Source organism: Bemisia tabaci, chromosome 5, assembly GCF_918797505.1.
Source record: "Bemisia tabaci chromosome 5, PGI_BMITA_v3".
Taxonomy (NCBI): domain Eukaryota; kingdom Metazoa; phylum Arthropoda; class Insecta; order Hemiptera; family Aleyrodidae; genus Bemisia; species Bemisia tabaci.
The window spans coordinates 15922034-15938107 of record NC_092797.1 but is presented as its reverse complement, the minus strand read 5'-3'; the positions used below and the strand labels follow the sequence as shown (position 1 = coordinate 15938107).

The window sequence follows — 16074 nt, the reverse complement described above, 5'->3', positions numbered from 1 at the left end:
CTTATGCGCATTGCTCTCCAAGCACCTTATTTTTTCTGTACAGAACTATCGAGTGTATTAAATGTACTGTATTTTGCAATTTGGAACTATAAATTCTGGCTCTTCTGGAAAAACACTTATGTGCATAGGGGAACTAATGGCACATACGCTGTTTTTAAACCGGGCTAGAATTTATAGTTCCAAATTGCAAAATGCAGTCCAAATATCGAGTGGCATGGTTCCTAAATCAGAGGTCCTCCTCTCTGTCGTTATACTGTCATGCCAAGGGAGAAAACTGTATGAGTCCTTGGACATTATCTGATTTTACCCGTCCATATCCTTGTTACACTTGACAGCCATGTCCTGAAGGAGACCCTTCGTCTAAACTCCCCCCCCCTTACTCTATGATCTTTGCTACTTAACTCACTTTTCCCATTCACCACCAGCTATAATTTTATTGCAGTCATTCACGAATGCATGATTCCAAAGATTATACCGGTGCGGGAAATTGCTTCAAAAGTGTTACTGATGACGCTGTCGGGTGCAACGAAAATCGCAGAACTCCAAAGGATACCCTACGGAGATCTGCTGTTTGTGCGACCGTGCAGCATGACGTTCTTCCAGTCGGAAGAAAAAACGCTGCACCGCACAGTAGAACGAGTAGATGGAGGTGACGGACATGTTGCGGAAATTGCAAAGGCTCATATCTTTCTCAATAAAAATTGTAGGAAATCAAAGGTGGTCCTATCGGGTCTCTCGTAGAGTATTCTATACGTAAACCCCCCTTCCCCCCCCCCCCCCGGTAAAATTATGATGTGATGGAGTAAACATCAAAGTTTTCAATTTCATTCCTAATCTCTCCTGACTGATCGTTCCACCGTGCGCCGTGTGGAACGTAAAAATAAAAGGAATAAAGAGGCGAATTACACCGAGGCACAGTAAAAGGCAAAATAAGCGCTCATTACTTACGTGCTCTGCGGTGTTGGCTGTGCTTAATTAACTTCATGAATGAACCTCTTGAGTTAATTTATTACTCCCCCAACTCATAAATAAGGGGACATGAATATAAAACTCAAGCTTGTCTGATGATAACTTAATGAACCCAGCTACATTGGAGTGCAGTTGCGGATGATTAGATTGATAATTATAATTTTAGTGGAACCAAAAACTAATCTGGACCTGGAAGCGTAAACAAAGGCATATAATTATGCAATGTATAGCTCTGATTTTGTCGTGTCCAGGATGAAGGAACGTAACATCATTCCAAGGTTGCAAAATTGACTCAAACGATTCAATTTTTCATCAAAATGTACCTGTTCAATTTTTGTCTATTTTTGCTGGAGATCAGAAAAAAAATCAGTGAAATTTTCAATAAATTTTCAATTTATAATCAGCGCAATTTACAGCCTTCGGCCGTTGCCAAATTTCCTTTGATCGACTACACATTTACTGCAAAACTTGTGAAACCCCTCGTTACCTTCGTATTCCTCAAAATCAAGTAATTTTTTTTTATTTCCAAGTATTATTACAGTTAAGTTCCACTTATGTGCAATTTTATAATTCTATGGGCAATCTCGCTAACGTCTCGGCCTATAATGCTATCATATAGCTAAGATTACTCGACATCTGCATTTATCTGTAGAATAACTATCGAATGGTTCAAATGACGTCGATCGATATATGACATTGCTAAGATAGAGGTACGTCAAGTTATCGAACAAGGTAATCCAATAACCCGCAATCGATTACGATCATTTGCAGATCCAGCAAATTGGCAACATTGCCTTCTCTCCATTTAAACCTATGGAAATATATCGATTCTTGGAGGGGCCAGCCAGGTGCTCCGCCAAGAATCGATTATTTAGCATAGGTTTAAATGGAGGAAATCCGGTGTTGCCAGATTGCTGGATCCGCCTCTAATTACGATTCAACAATCGATTCACCGAGCGTCACGTGGCTTAGCGGGCAGCTTCGTGGCGAGAAAAAAATTGAGTCAGAATTCGATCATTTTAAGACCAATTACTCGTCTAGAGATTGACAACCATCACAAATCGCAAAAAGTGTGAAAATCGGCCTAATAACCAGATATATTGTGACAAAAAATAAAAATTTAGGGAGTCAAAGAGCTTAAAGTTTACATTTTCAAAATCACCTCGTTAGAAGTAATATTATTTAAAAACAAAGGCAGAACCAGCAATTTGACAACATCGTATTTCCTCAATATAAATCCATGTTCAATATTATATTCTTGTCAGAGCAACTGGCCTCCACGAGAATCGATACATTTTCATGGGTTTAAATGAGGAAGAAACATTGTTGCCGATTTGCTGGATCCGCTAATGTTTAATAATAAAAACTATATGAACTTGCATCTATCAGAATGAGCTTAAAGTAACTGAGATGAAAGTGATGAGGAGCCTAAGAGACCGCCCGACGCACTAATTGACTCAACGTTGCCAAAAAACAAAACATTTTTTGAATGGAATAATGCGGCAATAAACGGAGTTAATGGGAGGACGAGGTGAATCTTGAGACCGTAATAAATTTGAGTGCTATCAACAGCTGAATGCGCGGGAAATTAATTGAGTGAAATATTAACTGGAGACCGGAGGTAGACAAAAACGAAGCTAATAACTGATTACTCCCGGAATCCCGACTGGTCGCTCTGGAATGCGGGTGGTTGCAAGCCCCTTTTTGCCAGGCAACCTCGCGGGCAATTAAAATCTCCTTTTCTCTCCTGTTCGCAGCTGCAGAAGGAGAAGGGAAAGGCTCGTGAAGGCGGATCTTCCTCCCTTCTTCCGTGATAAAATCATAATGAAGGGAAGAGGGAAGATAGAAAGAAAAAAAGGAAAATTGGGCAAAAATACATCAAGGTGCAGAGGCGGATCCTGCAGTTTGGTAACACCGGATTTCCTCTATTTAAACCTATGTTAAATAATCAATTCTTGCCGGAACACCTGACCCCTACAAGAATCGATACTTTTCCATAGGTTTGAATGGGGGAAAAACAATGCTGCCTATTTGCTGGATCCGCTAAATGTCAAGGTGAGGCCTTTTTCGAGTTTTTTCAAGTTAGCACTGGAAAAAAAGTCTCGTGGATTTAGAGTCTGGACTCTTAAAAAATGTATGAATATTTTTCCCTGAAATTTTTAGGAACTATGGTTGAAATTGAGAACAAAATTATCCGAAAAATTGGAGGAAAAATATTCATAATTTTACCGAGAAAGTCGTGTTTTATCAAAGGAAATTTGGCAACGCCTGGAGGTTCATACGGTGTTCTTCCTTGGCACGGCAGTATAGTGTATGACTTTGATGAAAATATCAAAATGATGTTCGTAATTGGTATTGAACTTGTTGGTGAAAATTAAACGTGCAAAGTTATCATTGATTTCCTTTCATTGACTATTCTACGGATAATCTAGTGCACAATTTGACCTTAGGATAATGTTGAGAACAGCAGCCTGCACCAAATGAATATCAAAAAGCCTATCGAAAAACTTTGCAATGAGGGACGACCATAAGCCCTGCATTCACATAATATAAAAATTTAATGAATTACGTAGCAGGTGCATTCAGGTAAGAGGACAAGCTGTGCGGCTCAGCGCGGAGAGCTCACAGCATCTGTGCAGTTTAATGCGAAATGTATTCATAAAATAGATTGAGCATTATCTATAAGCGATTTAGGGCATAATTTTTCCGCACATAATTCCCTTGGATAACATTCCTGCATAATGTTCGCGAAACACGATTTGGTACATTTCTGTCCATAACAATTCGATAAGTTGTGCTGTTTGGCAACGGTGTCACGTATGGAAGGTGGGATTAAGCAGTATTTTAAACGATATGATGAATGATGTTAAATTAATGAGATAGGAATATTTAAATAAAAGGGAAATGGTAAATTGCCGATGAAAGCAGATCTGAATAGAATTAGATGGAAAATATGACGTTGAAACCACACGCATGTCTCTCCCCATCAGGAAAGGAGCTTGTGTTCTTACCGTAGAAATTCTGATTTCAGATGGGTCAACAAACACAGAATTTTATATACCCTCACTCGTTAAAAAAATTTCGACTTCACTCACGTATAATTACGAAGAATGCAATAACGTTACATATTCCAATAGCTCTGGCAGCAAAAATTGAAGGCGTCCATGCAACTATTCGCACTTGAAGGATATCGGTTTTGCATATACACAGATTTGAAGGCGCTCTGGTTCGCTCAATGGTGTCGCCTGATTTCAAACATTTGTGCTTATTGAGGGATGCAGATGTTGCTGCGATCACATTGGAATTCAGATAAGTGTCGCGGAATCGCTACGACGTTGCCAAATAGTGCAGGATATTATCCGGGATGATTTACGGAGGATCAATATTTTACTTTGATGATATATTTGGTAGATTTGGCTGAAACCTGATGCATCCGAACAATTAAGAATACTATAAACATTCTTATGAATAAATTTTACTTCTTCCGATATTATGCGTTAGAGTGAGGGTTGAATACATGCATCAAAGGACACTCCTGGTTTGAGTGTCGCAATTACAAGTCAAGCGGACAAATTGTCGGCGATACATGTCCAGTAACTAGATATTGAGATCTTATGGACTCTAAATATGAAACAATCTCTGGAGCTCTTGCAACAGACTTTTGGTGTATATATCCCATAAAAAAGGCTGATTTTTAGCCTCAAGTGGATTTTCTCTCGCATCAGAGAGATAAGGAGGCTGACAAGTAGAAAAATTATCTCATTTTGATTACGCCGCTTCTTCCTGAAGTAATGAAAAAATTGATTATAGCGAGGGTTGTAATTTAACATGTGATACTGTCAGACAAACGGGCTTCTGAGGTGGTAACTCCTTTTTTTTTAGTACAAAGAAGAAACAGGGGTGGAGTCAAAAATATTGATTTTATTTATGGACTCTAAACACTTTCTAATACTCTTAAAAACATCGTATCAAAACTTCAAATCATATTTGCATCATGAATTATGTTATAGCCGATTGAGGTGAATCGTTTCTATGACTAGCAACACGCTGCCAAACTTCAACAGATTTTTTTTTCGAATTTTTCGTTTTTGCCTTGAAACTTTGAATTAATCTCAAGAGGTCAGTAATTAACTTTCCAATACATGTTTATTACCGAAAAATCCGTAAGCGTTATTCGCACCTAATGATCCATAATCGAGGCGCACGGGATAGGAAGGGCATTCCTTGGTTGCGGTGTTGCACATTCTTCGCTACTAATTTATTTATTCATGCATTTGCTTTAATTATAGTAGATGGAACGTTAACGGAGATCCTGAGACACAGCAAAAAAGAAATCGACGGCGTAAGTACCCAACCACGTATCTCGTTTGGGGTGTTTCAATATCTCCGCCTCTTTATTATTTTTTCTAAAAAAGAACAACTTGACATCATTCCTCGAAGTTCTTGCAGAATTTTCTACGCATAGAGAAGTAAAATCACGGCAGTTTTAAAGAATTGCCGCAGAGTAGTTTTTCGTTTAAAAAAAAAAAGTATGACAGGAAGTCTGCGACGTCGTAAACCGAGATCGTGGTTGCGGACTTGCACCGTCAAAATGTCCTATCTGCACCCAGCGCTTCATTCCCCCCCCCCCCCCCCCTTCCCCCGAGATACGATGTTGTCTGTTGATTTTTTCCCACTCTTACGGCAATTTGGCCTGCCTCGTGACCAATAATCGATCAAGAGGAGATTTATCAAACAAATTTCAAAACGGAAGAGTTTTTCCAAGTAGGGTTCCAGCGAAATCAAATGAGAGCACTGTCATCACAGTCAAGTGACAGTTATCGTCACCGGTTTTGAAGCATCAATATTTTATTCTGACGCGGCGGGCTCGCTGAGCTAAAAGAGTAATATTGATAGGAAATAGGATCCCGCACTGCTTTCCCCAATACCCACAAAGCTCATTTATAACCGAGGTTCCGTCCATGGAGTGGTTATTAAACACCAGATCGTCCGCATTAATCGCAAATTCAACAGAATCCGCATCGACGCGTTTCGGCGATGAAAAGCGTCAACGATATGTGATCACTATTAATTAGATACGATACTGGGCACTCCTGGTTTTGATTAGTGTGGGGTGCAAAAAGAATCTACGCTCCGAGTTATTTAGTCGATCTTTTAATGGAAATCAAAATGACCGACGGGTATATTTTAAAGCCATTCGTTGCATCGTTATTCTTTTAAGTGCGGTATGTGAAGAGCATACATCACTAAACAGCATTTTACTCGACTAAAGAGGTATAGAGCAGTGTACAATTTCATACAAAGTAGAGGTACCTACGTGCATTGAGCGACTCGCAGCAGTTTTTCCCGTGCTTTATAACTCTCGTTCCGGATCTTTAATTTTGAAGAGTAGCGGAAATTCCCAAAACTTTTTCTGTCGTGCAAGTCTTTCCAAAGCATGCATCCATTTTACATTCTTAGCATACGCATGTCTTCGACTTGCAAACCAACTTTTTCTCAGAAAATTAAACACAATTTATGGATCTTTACTTTATTCTCTGTTACGTCCCCTCGAATAAAGTATGCTTTTAAATTCGAAATAAGTACACTTATAAATTTCAAAATGGTATCTTCTCATTTAGCTGTAAAAGCACTGTTAAATCTGTTGAACATGTGAAATAAGCTTTTTATTGTCAAGTTTTCTCTATATGTCCGTCCCTAAAGCTGAGATTTGATCTACAGTTCAAAAATAACAAAATGAACATACTAAGGGTTTTAAGTAAAAGAGCGTCATGTAGATTTTAAAGGGAGTTCATGAGTTCTTTTCATCTAAAACCTTAGTACGCAATATGCTACTCCTGTCAAAACGTTAATGGGGATATTTAACCTCACGACAAGTTTGAGTATCAGTTTGCAATAAGGAACTACTATTTCTTGCTCATCCATAAAAACACTTATTTACATGAGGAAACTAATGGCACGTATATTGTTTCTAAAATGAAACAAAATTAGTGGTTCTTCATTGCTATTGCAAAATGCAATCCAAATAGTGCTCGATCGTTTTGTCATTCGAATGTTATGTAATCCTAAACCATGATGGATGTAAATATGAGGATCTTCCACTGCCTCCCTTTTTTCTCTTATAGTTCACATGAATGAACAAGTTTGAGTAGGGTCAAGTAGAGGGTTTGGAACTCAGTCACTTATTTTTTCAGTTTTCAGCATTAGGATCAAAAGCCAAAAACCGCAACGATTTGAATTATGACATGCGAACGGATATCGGTTACTAAAATGACGGCAATATGTATAAACGCACATGGTGTCAACCTAAGAAGAATCATAGCCAGAGGAGTTTAATTGAATCTCATTGTTGCAAAGTTGCACTCAATAATTATAACCTATTTACTCAGAAACGGTTAAAATGTTCTTCGAAAGTTTTTGGTAAATTTTAGTTGTGATACGACGGATATTTCCTAATAACTTCCATTTGAGAGATACATTCGTTACTGGATGAAGAGGCAATAATTGAGGTGAAAATTTGCAACACTGCGTGGCAATTAAGCCTCACAACTCCAGATCACCTTCAAACCCTCCTTCAAATCACTTGTGATCAACTGATCATGTCGTCATCATTCCTCTCGAAAACAGACATCCTCAATCGAAAAAGAAACCGAAAGACAGCCAAAAGTTTACTGCTGCCATAGGTAGAATCTACTTTTTCCACTGGAGGATATTACATCGAGCCAATTTGCACATCAAAGGATCCCGCCTTAAAACCGGAAGCAATAAACTGCATACGAAATTGCGGCCTTGACAAAGACATACATCCTCGTGTCCTTACATGAAAGAAAAAAAATGCAAGCGGGAGAGGGCGGACAAAAAATAAATTGACCCATCCCTTGCCCCACGGCGTGACTTGCACAAGGTGGTCCAAGGGAGGGGGCGGGGACGGAAGGAGGGGGGAGGGGATCGGTGCACGGAGGAGCGGGGGGGGGAGGGGAGGGGGAGAATTAATTCACACCTGAAAGTGTTTCCAGTCGAGGAGGCCGATTAGCGGATGAAAACGGGCGGCGTGCGAGAGGTGCTGAGGTAATTGGTAGCGCGGCGCGGTTCGCGAGGTGCGAGACGAAAACACGGCGAAGCGATGGCGCGACCACTGGCACTTCCGTCCGACGGAGCGGGGGCTCTCTCCTGTACTGACTCCGCCGCGGCGCCCCCGACCGCCGACGCCGCCGCGCGCCCGCCCACGAGCGCCCGCGCACGCACCCGTCGTCGCCCTTTTGCGCCCCCGCCCCCCGCCCCACGGGTGGTCAAAGGCTCCGCGGTGACGAGTCCGCGGGAGTTTTCCCGCGATCTTTTTTTTTTTTTTTTTTACGAGTCTAAATTGAATTGTTTGGCGCGAAAAGCGGTGCGTCTTTTTTGCGGGGAGAAAAGGGGCTGAAGATTTTTTTTTTTTTGTAACTAGAGGGCTACCTTTCTGATAGCTTCGCGCCTTAGGCGTTATGCATTACGCGTTACTCTCATGATTTTATGCATATAGTATGAAATGGACGTATTTCTGTCAAACGGACCTAAGCGCCATAGGGTGAGGAAGGTAGAGGGGGGCTTGGATTGGCGGCGGAACCGGGCGTCGGGATCATTCTGTCCTATGCTCCCAATGCTTTTCCATGGCGCTTAGTTCCGTTTGACAGAACGCGCTATCCGGCATTTTTAATTCCTCATAAGGAACTCAAATTGGCGCTTATTTCCGTTTGACAGAAATACGTCCAAATGAGACAAAGCTATAGACAAAGCAAACAATAAGGATATGGAGGGATCCTATTGTGGAAGCGGGTGGTTGCAATGGACAAAGGAGGTAGGTAGGTAACAGACTAACTAACGGCAACCCACGAGGGACCCTACAGTTAGTCCATAATTTGCTCACTTAGTCTACAGGAACCATCCATTTCAACCAATAGGATCGCTCCGTACTCCCTATGTCTTTTTGTCTATGGCTTTCTCTATCACTTCAACAATAGACCAGCAGAACGGGGTAGGAGATTATCTCATTGCATGACATCGCACCGAATTTCTTGTAGAATAAGTACGATGGACACATCAAGTGTATTATTTTAACGAATGCAGCCTGAGGGAATAGGTCTTTGGACACATGCATAGAAAGTAAACAAAAACTCTCAAATGAGTGATTAGTGTTCCCTGTATGCGAACGATTGACTTTCCTATTATAATCAGTGCTCCGTGTTTTCTTTCACACGCGAGACTGAATGATACCACTATTCGAGCTCGAAAGTACGCTTTTTACATAAGCGATTATTTGCAGGAACTTTTTGTCGTGGCATTGAATTGACATGGTGGAATACCCGTGTATTGGTTCAGTTCAAAGTCAATTCTACCTCGAATAGAGATATATCTTCGGAGGTCAATAGGTTTTTTTAATCTCATTTTTTTAATTTTTTTTTTTTTAATTAATGTTAGACAAAAATTGAGAAAATAATCACAGCTACAAATTAAAAAGGACAATTTCATTTAACACCTGAGTAGTATTACTTAAAGTAGGGATTACACCATTTGCAATTGTTTCATCTCTACGATAAATTTGTCATCGATGATAAATTTCAAATCTTTATGATCGAAATTTATCCTTTTTTTTGGAAAAAAATGTTTTTCGCACCAACTTTGCGGAAAACAATTAAAAAGAGTCGACGTCAAATAATTTTATCATCGACATTTTATGAAAAATGTGTTGGATACCTGAAACATGTCCAAAATTGACCCATATGTGAGACATTAGCGTCTACAGCCTACATTGGATCTATTCAATTCAGACTGTTCGCTTCCGAAAAACCGAAACCATATTATCATATCAAACAAAATGGTGCTCATTAAAAACTAATTTATTGCTTGGCAAATGATATTGGTCGGATGCCACAAAAATGTTTCTCTTTCTCAGACGCAAAGTGATTCTCAATTTTTTTTTAGCAAACTTCAGATTACCGAAAAAAGTATTCAATCGTAAGACATTATACTCAGTTCATTGTCCGGTTTGATCTGACTTGACTTGCTCTTTATTCAACTTTGATTCTTAATCCAAAACTACTGGAAATGTAAATAGTTACAAACAAATTTCTATACTTCCGAAGTGAAACCACATGAAATTTTTATGAAGAATCGAGTACTATACGGTGGTCTAATGGTTCGAGAGTGCCGTGACAAAAATTTCCTTCGGTAAATTGGTTATGCAACAAGCGTACTTTTGTGTTCGCATAGTGGTATCGTTCAGTTTCACCTTCAAGCAAAAACTCGTATCACTGATTCTAATAGGGGAGGCAGCAGTCGAACATAGAATACGAAAATTATTGCTGACTTCTCTAATCTTTAAGGTTTCGAAGTGTTCAAAAATGCAATTCTAAGTTCATGTGTGTGAAAGTTGTTTACTGAGAAATGAATTATGGTGCTTGATTTTTCACCCTGTATTCAGCGTGATGGTTGTCTATAGAAGGTCCTCACTTTTTTCCCGTTCAGTCACCAAAGATGCAGATTAGATATTACATGGTAAGTCGCGGTGTCTCCTGGCTATGAAAATAATTTAATTGCTTCAAGAATCCAAGCGACTAAGAGACAGAATTGCAGCATTCGAAGTAGCGAGTTTGAGCCGATGAGAAGATCTAGCAACCGTAAAAAGAGGCTAGCGCGGATGAAAAGAGGTATAAAAATACCAGAGTAAAAAAATTGAGAGGAATAATAATTATTACTCGGATGTGCCAGATCACATCCCAGGAGTCACTTTCACTTCTATTGTTGAACCTGTAAAGTCCGCGATGTAAAATCCCTGTGATGTAGCAACGGCGTCCGGCACGTAAATGAATCACGACGGTACAATTTTAATTTAACTAGATTTCATTCGCGGAGCGACCCAGAATAAGATGCGACATGAGACGATTACACCACTCAACGATAAAACGGTGGATGATAAGCGGCCAGTTTTATTTTAAATCGTCGATTTCGCATTGTTTCAACGACGAGAGGCGGCGCTGTACTGTCGTGCTAAGGAAGGACGCCGTATGAACATTCAAGAGTTCCGAAATTTCCTTCAATAAAATGTTCATTTTGGAGCAAAGCTATGATTATTTTTCCTTGTAATTTTCAGGAGCTTAAGGTGAAATTGCAAACAACATTATCTGAAAAGTTGGAAGAAAAATATTAATAAGTGTACCAGGAAATTCGTGTTTTATAAATGGAAATTTGGCAACGCCTGAAGGTTCATACGGCGTTTTTCCTTAGCACGGCAGTGTACTGCTGGCAATTATGAAAAGTTTATGCGAAGCCCTCTGTTGGCTAAATTTGTACAGGGTTTGATTGTGGCCAAACGGTGGAGATTTGAAACAAACACGAGCGAAATGAGTGTATAGGATAATTTAATTTGAAGAATTACTGGGAAAGGTTCAAATATCCGATGAGCTTGTGTGGAGGGATTTCCGCGAATTGAAACGTCGCCTGGCATCGGGAAAAAAGTAAGTTGCATACGCTGCGAGCAGGAAATAGAAATTCTCCATGTATTACCATTTTAAGAAGCGTTTGGAGTGTATTTTTCACCAAGTAGTCTCGCGTATATCGCGTGCTGCTGTGCCTCGGGTGTGGAATTAACTTGTTGGGCCAAGTTTTGTCTGTCTGCTTGTTGTCGACTTAAAAAACTATCTCTGAGAAAAACCGTTCTTGTTTCTCCTCTAAAATGTCAGCATCGCAAATATACCGCTTTTTCACGTTTAAGATCTACATAGTTGTATACTATGTTTCTTATCAGCGCTAAGATTCTTCAGTATAGATCCGCATGATCACAATAGGAATCCGATTTCTTTCATTATTTCGTAGGAGTCTATTATAATTACAATGAGAGAGGTTTTTAGAAAAAAACGTGAATAAATAAGAGAATATTGGATGTTATTCAATGACCATAGAAGTGTAATTTTACATCGAAGGACTGCGCTTCTTTCCAATGTTACTTAGCCACGCTGATATTCAGTTAAACAATAATTATGAAAAGATGCATCAAGCACGGATGTCCGTAAAAGCATAAAACATTAAAGGCACGTCGTTACAAACTCTCGATCTCAGAATGGTTCAGAGCGCTCTAGAAAAGCTCTAGAGAGACTTGAAAAATTTTGAGACTCCAATTTCTCAAAAAAATATAAATGCTTCCTCAAATGGCTTCAAAGTCACGGAAGTTAAATGAAGAGATGAGATGAGTGCATTTTCAAATTTTTTTCTAAAAAAAAAAAAAAAAAAAAAAAAAAAAAAATACGAAAAAAAAATACGAAAAAAATCTAAAATTCATTATTGACCGTTTTCAAAGGGTTTAGCCACCCTGATCAAAATTTTAAATCGTGAAGAACAAGGATTGAAATGTTCTTGAACTCGTGCTCGAATCAATGAAACTACCTGTAACTGCTACTCATCAAATACAATCACCACAACTAAAAATTTATTTATCACAATCACCAATAAAGTAAAACGTGAAACCGCACTGTGCTCAAATTTTCTGTGAACGTGAGCGCTCCATATTTCTTTTATTTCTTCATACAATATCTTTTTTCTCGAATAAAGCGACTCTTCGTCGACACCATGGATGGAGTGGAGCATTGCGAGTTTTTACGCCTCGCGCCATCGCGCCTTCAATTTTGCAGGTGCTACACGGACATCCATCAAGTGCGAATAGTTCGTCGCCCTCACGACGAAGAGGCGTATCAAGATTTTGACTACTTTTCAGGAGAGCAAAAATAAGATTTTGAAGAACTTAATTCCTTCGCCGCTACGTCCCTAATTAACGTATCTGATTTTCTTTTTCGCATTCAGCGCCGGAAAAAGATCAGGATTTTAAATATCACATTGAATTTGTAAAATTATGCCTAGCAGCCCTGATATCATTGAAATATTAGAAAAGGGTCCTGATACGCCCGTTGGCGGAACACTGAATTGGGCACCTCCGCTGCTCCGCCGCGTCCTCTCGGCGGGCGTATCATCTTGTTGCGCTATATCTTCCCCTATTTCATTCCTTACTTGTTAGTTCTTTCACTTAATTTCTTTTCTTTGAGTTTGATTTTTCTTCCGCAATTTTTCTAGGTGGTCAGTTCTGTATATTTACTATGGTTTAAGGTATATCCTTTTTGAGATTTCTAAAAGGTTATGAAAATGAAAAATATCAAGAGAGCGTATATTCAATCAGAATTTTCAAAAGCAGTGTCTTATTAATACGACTTTAAAGGAATCTATACTGAAGTAATAAACATAAGAGTATATATTTTATGTCCTTCTTAATAGTTTGACATACTTTAATTTACAGCTGTTTAAGTTAAAACAATGCCATGATAATAAAATTTAAGAAAAAAAAGATGTTTAAATTCAAAGAGATGTGCCAATATTTCAATTTCATGGCAGACTATGACATTTCATTTTAAAAGATAAAGTAAAATGATTTTTTCATTCGCCAAAGACGAAATAATGTTAACAGTTAAAATTGACTGCATTAGGATGCTTAATTGTATTTCTGACACGACGAGTCATATTTCATTAACTGCATTTACTTTTGATCAATAAGAGCTCGCAACTTGAAGTGTTTAAAAATAATGTTTTCCTTGCCACTCCAAATGTATTTTTGTCATCCTTCATCACTGAAAATTAATAATCTTACCAAAAGCTTTGATATGTTGAATATTGAAATCTCATTATCTGAACAAAACGGCGGAAAGATTTTTTCTTTTATTCAATTGAAAACACTTCATTTTGCTTACTCTTGATGGTCTATTTAAACGATAAAGCAAGAGAATGCCTGAAAAATCAAAAAATCAAACATCGATAGTAGTCGATTGTAATTACACTCATTATAATTGTAGGTGAAAGACAAAAAAAACCGAACATAATTACATTTGATACGTCGTCAAAAGAAAACAATTAGAGCTAACCAAGTGTTTATTGGCATGTAAATAGAAACTGAAAAAATCTTGACCTAGTTGAGAATCTTTTGACATTTACCGTCTATACACCCCCGGACAATTTAGATCTTTTCCCAGAATATCCTGTCAAACCAAAATTAAGAGGCGAAAAGCCATCGAAATCAAAGAATCCCGACTGACAATACGAATCGTGTTTACCGAAACACCCGACAAATTAGGTTTCCTGACCAATAACAATAAAGAGCTCTTTAGGCTGTAGCATTAAAACACGCCGACAAATATAAAAAATACCGCCAGATTGGTCTAAAATCTATAGCAGGAATAACAAAATACTGAAACAATAACTGAGAAACACACCCGATCAGTGAGTGACGGGCATATTGTGTCGCGCGAACCGAAAAGGGCCTGATTTTCGAGGACGTATCATTGAGGAGAGGTCAGGTACTCGCGTTTGCTTTATGATGCGCCCGTTCGCCGTACCCAGAAAAGGTCTTTTTTATGATACGCCTATTTGTTTTTCCTCAATAACTCGGTTAATATTGCGAGTTGAGCTTTCAAACAAGATTCAATGGAAAAAGGAGCTTGAGGTGAAGAAGGATCCATTCATAACTCAAAATGTCCAATTTTGATGATACGCCCCTTCGTCGTGAGGGCGACGAGTTGTATCTCTGCGCCGTCATCAACGTGCGACGGTTCTTTTGCTCTGTTTACATATTGTGTTCGCTTCCGTTTGTCTGATTTGTAGTAGGACTTTAAGAGCTAAGTATGTAGTGGAGGCTTCCTTTAAGGTTGTGTATTAAAACATCCGCCCAGTGTTATTAAATATTAAAATGATAACAATGTTAATACTGAACGTTGGAACTTACAGTTTGAACACATTTTATCGTTTTGGACAATCTTAAGAATTCAATTTTCAAAACACATTTTTTAAGCATGTGAATATTATTGCTCAGATATTAAATCATGATTATTGTTAAAACATAAACATTAGGAAGCCCGGACATTTTGAGTGAGAATATCGACTGTAAAATGTCATACGGGATCATGCCCGAATTTTACCCGATCTGAAAAAGTGAAAGGTAATTGACAACGGAAAAATGTATCGAGTACCCGTCCATTTTCGTCTCGCACGACGAGGAATAATGAGGGAACACGCTGGGGCATAACATTGACCAGCCTGGGGGTAAAAGGCTCTCCCTTTCAGAAACAAAGAAAGCGGCGTTGTATCATAAATCTGGAAGCTCCTCAAGAGGAGAAACCTTGGGAACTCTAATTAGAGGGGAAACGACCGCTGAGAAACGTCTCCTTTGTCTCATCCAAGAGCTTAATGGTTTTGCTTCAAACCTGCCAAGAGAGCAAATTTTCGGGAGAAGTGTTATCTTGCATTCACCCGCGGGATCCCTTTGGAGTTGCTTTCGAGGGAGCCTTCTCAAGGCAATAATTTTTACTATTTTCTGAAACATATAGATTGAAGAAAAATATTCGGAAAATAAATTTCTTAAATCGTATAGAACTGCAAAAAACAGAAATTCGAGTCAAAAACTTAGAATTAAGGAATGGGCCTCTAGTATGAATTACAATTAGTATCTGTAAATCAATCTTTTAAAATCAAATACGTCCAATTTTGAGCGTTTGGTTGCGCGTACACCACGCTGCCGCACAGTAAAAGCACAAACTATAAGCATAAGTAAAAGCAAATTAAAGTGTTCTGGGCATCATTAAATTTGACACGGAACCACCTTAATATTTTCAAAACATACGTTATATTTTCCTTCAATACATTTTTTCCCCATCAATGTAAGTGAGAATAACCCATGCAGAGTGTGCACAAATTTCAAAATCATGAGTTGAAAACGCTGACTCCATGAGTTTAGAATATTAGAGCCAATCACAGAGCGGAACGGCGCGCTAGCTATCAGCGCAAGACGCGCATTGGCGCCTACAAACCTAACGGGATACTTCACGCACTGCGCAATGCTTGAAGTATCCCGTTAGGTTTGTAGGCGCCAATGCGCGTGCCGCGCCGCAGCTTGCCACGGGGCCTCAAGCAACTATTTCACCATAGAGGTGTTGCACAGTATCATACGAAATTGGAGACACTCCAACATATTATACATTAAGAATGGCAGGCATCCTTTCAAAGAAAGGAGCTTTCCTCGCAAAATAAATCAAAATACTA

The 16074-nt window shown here is 39.0% G+C and overlaps 1 protein-coding gene across 3 annotated transcripts in view; it reads right to left on the bottom strand.

Moving 5' to 3' along the window:
- LOC109042243 (glutamate receptor ionotropic, kainate 2) overlaps positions 1-8137 on the bottom strand; it is a 131118-nt gene extending 122981 nt beyond the window's left edge. For all 3 annotated transcript variants that reach the window (XM_072300350.1, XM_072300349.1, XM_072300348.1), the window contains exon 1: positions 7970-8137. The gene's annotated coding sequence lies outside the window, so the exon portion shown is untranslated. The remainder of the gene's footprint in view (positions 1-7969) is intronic.
- Between the last annotated feature and the right edge of the window lie 7937 nt (positions 8138-16074).